This window comes from Protopterus annectens, chromosome 1.part2, assembly GCF_019279795.1.
Source record: "Protopterus annectens isolate FY-2018-M chromosome 1.part2, PAN1.0, whole genome shotgun sequence".
In the NCBI taxonomy this organism is placed as follows: Eukaryota; Metazoa; Chordata; order Ceratodontiformes; family Protopteridae; genus Protopterus; species Protopterus annectens.
In genome coordinates, this window is record NC_056727.1 from 659,452,698 (window position 1) to 659,460,197 (window position 7,500).

The following is a 7,500-nucleotide window of genomic DNA, read 5'->3' on the forward strand; positions in this document are numbered from 1 at the left end:
GGCAGTCTATGCTTGAGTGACACTGACATGTTTGCCCAGCTGTGTTATGAATGCCACAGCAAGGAATACACACCCTCTATGCACCACATGCCATGGATACCTTAACTACATTACCACAGTCAACAGAACATGCTTGGGTATAGGTCTCCAAGACAGACACTGACCATGTTATGTAATATGTGTTGCATACATGTCAACTGGAGCACCTCACTGGCCTTCTGCAAGAGGCAACCAGATGATTCGATGTTGCATGTAACTGTCACCCTGAGGATCACCCCCGTGGCATCTGCTGATAGATGGCCTGCTGGCAAATGGCAGGTGGCATGATATCACTGTACACACATCCCCTACTCTTCCCATCTCTCCATGGACAATATCCTGGTACACACCTATGAATGCCTGCGCCTATGGACCCCAGTACTGACAAATGTGTACGTGTGCATTACTGAGAATAACATTGTCTGTGTGTTTGTAGACCTGTAGTCGATACCCTGAGGCCCTTCACACCCCCATTGCCATAGTTAGATATGGCTGCTGCTGTAATGGAATTACATGTACCTTGTTACACTCTTTACCCTATGGGCTACCTGGAGCTTGCAGTTCTAGCACAACACTGTTGTACAAATGGGTTGATAGGCATCGGTTACCCTCTGAGTTCTGGCAAGTTTGTGTATCTGTGCAAGTGTGTATATTTGTAGGATACAGCATTCTGAGGCCACATTCTCCTAATACAATACACCTTGCCACACAGTATTAGGGATAGTGATGTTGCTGACCATAGGAGAGCCATGACAATGCATCACCCTAATATCCCTGTGGCATGTGCAATAGATGCATATCCCTGTAGTAGCACTCTTGAGATAGACAAGAGGTTGTATTTCAGTCCTGGTCAATGTGTGATGGTGGGTATGTCAGAGTATTATCATGGATTTCAGTGAGTACAATATCTACTGTGGGGTGTGGGTGCTGGTTATACTGTCTTTACACCATGGTACCCCCAGTACATGTCCCATGTTCCACTGTATGGGGACAACTATCACCATCAACCATACATGTAACTGATAACACTATCCACCTCAGTGATACATTTGCTGTGTGCAACTTATCTGTAACAGAATGGACACACTGACAATGTAGTTAGCACTGATAAGCCCAGGTCTCTCAGATGTGTGTATGACTGTTATGTGTTTGTCAATGTGTATATGACAGTATGTCACACTATGTATAGTTCATAAACAACCAGTACATTCCCCATTGTCATACTGTACAGGGCCTAGTGATGTTCTTCATTTAACATGTAACCTGGAACACACCTTATCCTAAAAGCTGTGTGGTGTGTGCAGTTAAGGCCACACACATCAGTAGCACTACATAACTTGTTAGGGGTTCTAGTCCCAGTGTTGCCAAGTAAGAGTGTGTGTGTATGTGAAGGGATCTACTTCAGTTTGCAGAATATGCATGTCCTGTGAGGTAATCTGTCTGTGAACTGCCTGGCAAATGCTAACATTTCACAGGTATCATCCTGTGGAAATTCATTCCATCACAACTAGTAGTAGATGTGTAAATGCTCTCTTCCCCACTGTATAGCTGTACATCGATACTGTGCCATATCCTGGGTACAGCTGAACACATGTCACAGGTCTGTATAACAATATATTGGTATATATAGCTGGGTGTGGATCTTGTGGACACAGCCACCATCATTGCAGTTATTGTTGAGTGTGTCCCCGTGCTTAGTTGTCTGTAATACTGTACAGTTCATGTTAACAGGTTAATTAGTTGTCAGTCATACTATCTGCAGTTCTGCACCACCTCGCACTCTCCAAAGGGTAGGGCTGTGCCACTCACACCAGCACACCTATGTTTACCAAGTTGAGAATTGCACTACATTGGGGAAGGGGACATATTCCCTGCCAGTACCATCGTCAGTGACATTACACTAGCAGACTGCTTATTTCCCAATGTGTTGTTGTGCCTATTCTGTCTTAGTGGAATTACATAGGCTAAAATGGGTTCCTTGCAAAAGTACATACATCCATGTGTACACTATTCTCTGTGTATTGCATCAACACCAAAGCCTCTGTGTGTGTTATACACAAACATGTGGTGTGTATTACCCAGTACACGTACCATTGCCCACTGTAGAAGGGCTGCTGACATCACTCACCTGTATACACCTTCAGACCTTTCAGGCATGTGGCACATGCAGTAACTGTTATACAGACCTGTGACATGTGTTCAGCTGTACCCAGGATATGGCACAGTGAAGGTGCCACTACAGTGCCATACCCCTTGTAGGAAACAACAGCAGACCAACATCCTGCTGACACATGGACACCTACAACACAAACGGAATACATTATGGAGACCACAATCACTCAGTGTTAATAACAGCTATAATGGATCATGGCTGGATAGCTACACTTCCTGACATGTAAGCATTAAACTTTAGTGATGAAAGCATGTTACACAGCATTACATTGATACACCATAGTATAGTCACCCCATGCATCAGAACCATATTAGCCTGTCCCTGCATCGATGTTATGGATGACAGGGATGTGGAACAGGTATCATGATATGCACATGGTGTGTTGTTGGTTTGGCAGAGACCTAGGCTGAGCCATACGTTTGACATCATGTGTGTGTGTTATGGGGTTTCATTATTAATTGGGCTGCTGCGATGTGGTGTATGTAGGTATGGGGTTGCCCTAACTGTGTTGGTGATGTGTGTGTATGCATGCACACAGTTCTGCCATGTGGCTACCCTATACAGGGGTTTGTTGGACAGCTGCAGTCTGTACCTGGCAGGGTGTGCAGTTCATCGTCTCCAGCCACTGACACAAGAATTGTGCCTGCCAGAGGTTCCACGGGCACCACCAGGTGTAAGTCACGATATGGTACTGTCCTCTGATGATGACATATGTCTGCTGGATCCAGGTCCCTCTTGGGACTGGCCAGGGCCACATGCACGTGGCCTGCTGTGTTGTGGTGTGGACAGTGCTCCCCCTGCAGTGCTGGGGCTGGTACTGCCACTATGGGAGTGGCTCTGACTTCTTGCACATGCACGTAAACCTCCAGCTGTTGGTGTTGCTGGCCTACGTCCATGAGGCCGTCGCACTACTCTAACCATATGCTCAAGCACAGACATTCCACGGTCGAGGATTCTCACCATCTTACCCAACCGTCTATCCATGATCTCTGCAAAATAATGGTGGGCACCTGCAAGATCACGGATGTTGTTAATAACAGCAGAATGAGTAGCCCTCTGCAGCCTCAGATCCTGTATGGTGTACCGTTCCATACGTGCCTGCGCCTCCATGACAGCCTGAAACATGCATCTGGTGGCACCAGATGTGGCACTTCTGCCAAAGGCATGATGACCAGCAACCCTCCTACGAGCAACCCAGTATATCTACCTGTGTGTACCCTACCGGTCATCCGGCTACGGCTGCTGTGTCCAGACACACATGCCATAGACACCACACTGTCCTGTCCCATGCCACCACCTACCAACTGTCCCTCATCTATGGCCACTGGTGATGGGGTATGTCTAGGCAATGTGACTGTGTGCAGGGATGGGGTGGATAACAGTGGGATGTCAAACGATGGCGCAGCTTCAGCTCCTGACAAGCCTGCCTGTGCCTCAACACACCTGTCATCATTGTCAGTGTCTGTATGGACACTAACATCAGTTTGCCTGCAGGAGGGACCCTGATCCACCTCTCCACCTGTGAGGGGAAATCAAGAAATGCACTTTAAGACCTGTACATCATTACTTAACAGTACACACACACACACACACACACACACACACACACACACACACACACACACACACACACACACACACACACACACACACACACACACACACTTACAGGTGAGGTTGTACAAAGATATTACACACAGACCTCTCATTACCCATCTGTCAACATGCATGACATATGGCACACAACAGCATGCAGTGCAGCTATGCAGCTATAGTCAATCCCTGTTACTAACATTATACATCTCTGTGATGCATGGGTTGTGTTATGTGATGCCCTTTCCCCTGGAACACACTGCATCCATGTACACAGTATTGCTGTGCACCTGTTCAGCACCCTGGCATGTACTGTGCACCATACCTCACAGGTGTACACACCATTGCTGAATGTGTGTATGTGTGTCAGTTATGTTTGCTGTGCTGATCACAGCCCCTATGTGTTTGTCCGACACATACCTGGGATGATATATGGATAGATGTCATTAGTGAATGCCTGATGTCTGATTTACAGATCTCCTCATCAGCGGTGTATGTATGCAGTGGCGTAACTACGAGAGGCGAAGTGAAGCAATTGCTTCAGGGCACCAAGCGGCAGGGGGCACTTTGGGCCTCCTGGAATCCGCTGACTAGGTAATCATTTAATTTAAAAAAATTGTTTTTTTTTTTTAGGGCGTTCTTTATGAAGAAAGAAGTGTAGTCACGGGCGTGCTGACATCATCGCGCGCAGTGCAGCACATATTTTCAAGTTTACGAGCGGGAACCGAAACGGACGGTTTAGAGGACTATGTGCGAGCGAGCGGTTCGGTTTAGAGGACTACTTGCGAGCAGGAACTGAAATGGACGGACGGAAGATGGGATTTCAGAGTGAGTAATGTGTGGAAGATGGGATTTCAGAGTGAGAGGTGCGTGTGTGGGATTTCAGAGTGAGAGGTGCGTGTGTGGGATTTCAGAGTGAGAGGTGCGTGTGTGGGATTTCAGAGTGAGAGGTGTGTGTGTGTGGGATTTCAGAGTGAGAGGTGTGTGTGTGTGTGGGATTTCAGAGTGAGAGGTGTGTGTGTGTGTGGGATTTCAGAGTGAGAGGTGTGTGTGTGTGTGGGATTTCAGAGTGAGAGGTGTGTGTGTGGGATTTCAGAGTGAGAGGTGTGTGTGTGTGGGATTTCAGAGTGAGAGGTGTGTGTGTGTGGGATTTCAGAGTGAGAGGTGTGTGTGTGGGATTTCAGAGTGAGAGGTATGTGTGTGGGATTTCAGAGTGAGAGGTATGTGTGTGGGATTTCAGAGTGAGAGGTGTGTGTGTGGGATTTTAGAGTGAGAGGTGTATGTGTGTGTGTGTGGGATTTCTGTTTTTACTTTTTTTACTTTTTTGCAGACGTCCAGTGTTGTAAGCATTTTCTTTTTGTTGGTAAGACACAGCTGTTGGGACATATGCATTGCATTGTGTACAACAGCATATTTTCTTGTGGCCGTAATGTAAAGAGTTCAGTGTCTTGTGAAAAAGAAAAAAAAATGTACCGAACATTTTTGACATTGTACTATTTTGTTTGCATTATTAGATCTGGGGGTATTAAGGTAAAAATTATATGTGTTTTAGAAGAGTTTAGTAACTTATTAATGTCATTGAATTATTAGTGAAAGGTGTGTTCATATGATGTACAATTTTAGTATGGGCTTGGTTTACTTTGACAAGCCTTTATGTTGATAAAACAGCATGTGGCATGCATTGTTGGTTTAAGCTGCATTGCCATTAATTCTTTATTTTGTATTTCAGAGTACTTTGTGTTTCTTTAGTGAGAAATTATGCTGTGTTTCTGGCATGCTGCTACTGTACAAGGCTTCCTAGATATCTTAAACTGAAAGAAATAATGAGAGGTGTAGTTTTTGATGAATAAAATTACTTCTGAGTCTCTCCAGTCCATTGTAAACAGTAGATCAGTTTGTGGCTTGGGATAGCTGCATGGAGAGGACAATAAGTTAATGATGGTTATACAATTGTACAACTCCTGCAGAAGAATAGATCAAAACTGAAAAAAATAAAGCATGGCACAGAATTATATCTTGTCCCTGGAATGCATATTTGTAGATTGTGAGACACCGAGACTTGATATCCCTCATTTTGGGGGTCCACCTCTAGTAAGAAGAATCCGCTGTTTGTGGGAGTATTTTAAAAAAGCAGAGTTAATGGGAAGTTTACATCCTCCTCAGTATCCCTGCAGTGAGTGTATTTCTTTGTAGTCTAATTCCTCTACTAATGGCGGCATGAGCAGTTGTGTCACTACAAGGATCATCTATGCCCCTCTGTCTGCATGTATACCATCCCACTCCTATTCACAAGGGCTACCATCACTGCCATTGCTGGCCATACCCATCCATGTATTCAATGCACTGTCTTACAATGTCCTGATGAGCCTCTGTTCTCTAGCCAGTGCTTTGTCATTAGAGCAGTGAATGGGAACCTCATGTTAGAGCATGATTTTAAAAAAGAATAGTTAGAAAGTGCTGTAGCTGTGATAAAAATGGTAATTCACTTAAAGTATTACTTTTGATATCAAAGCCACATAATATTAACAAATATATAAATCACTGGAACCACAGATATAGTTGCTTTGAGGATGTTGGTGTGCTAGTTTTGTATCTTCTCTACATAGGAGTAACATAGAGGTATCTTAGCAGAAGGTAACGTTTTACATCATGAAGGTATTTTGTCACTGCTGTCAGGTGCGGTTATATAGGAAGTGTAGATGCCCAGACTGTCACTTGGTTCTTTTTTTTCTTCTTTTTTTTTGTTTTGCATTCCCTTTTACAGTGATGTTTCACATTACACCACTGCTTTTGCAACTAAACAACAAAGCTGATGTTATTTTGTACTAGGTTATTGGTGTTGCATCAGGGATATTTTACTGTCTAAAATATATCTCTGTTAAACTTGGAAGAATTTTAAAGTGAACAATAAAATTTTCATTTTTATCAATGTAGCAACCCATACAGAAGCATGAATCTTGTGCGTTTTACCACATTAGAGGAATACCCCCAAAACATCTTAAATATTTTCATTGCCGCTGTTCCCTTTTGATGTTTGTACGAAGTCTGCTTTAAGCAGTCTTTGTACTTTGCATTTCATTCTGCTTTCTGATGCTGTATATCTTCTTGGCACAAAATCTGAAATGCACAGTTTTGTGACTTTGAGCTAATTTGTTGACAAATTTCTTGTTGGCTAGCCTATGCAAAACCATCAGAATGAATGGAAAGCATTTTGTTTTTATTTCCACAACTGAAACAAGAAGTCTGAATATTTAAAAGATAGCAGGATTTTATGCAATTTCGCTGAAATACTTTTCCATACCTCAAAAAATCCAACGATATACATGCATACATGTACACGTATATATATATATATATATATATATATATATAATTGTGTGTGTGTGTGTGTGTGTATATATATATATATATATATATATATATATATATATATGTGTGTGTGTGTGTGTGTGTGTATATATATATATATATATATATATATATATATGTGTGTGTGTGTGTGTGTATATATATATATATATATATATGTGTGTGTGTGTGTGTGTGTGTGTGTGTATATATATATATATATATATATATGTGTGTGTGTGTGTATATATATATATATATATATATATATATATATATATATATATATATATGTATGTGTGTGTGTGTGTGTGTGTGTGTGTGTGTGTGTGTGTGTGTGTGTATAT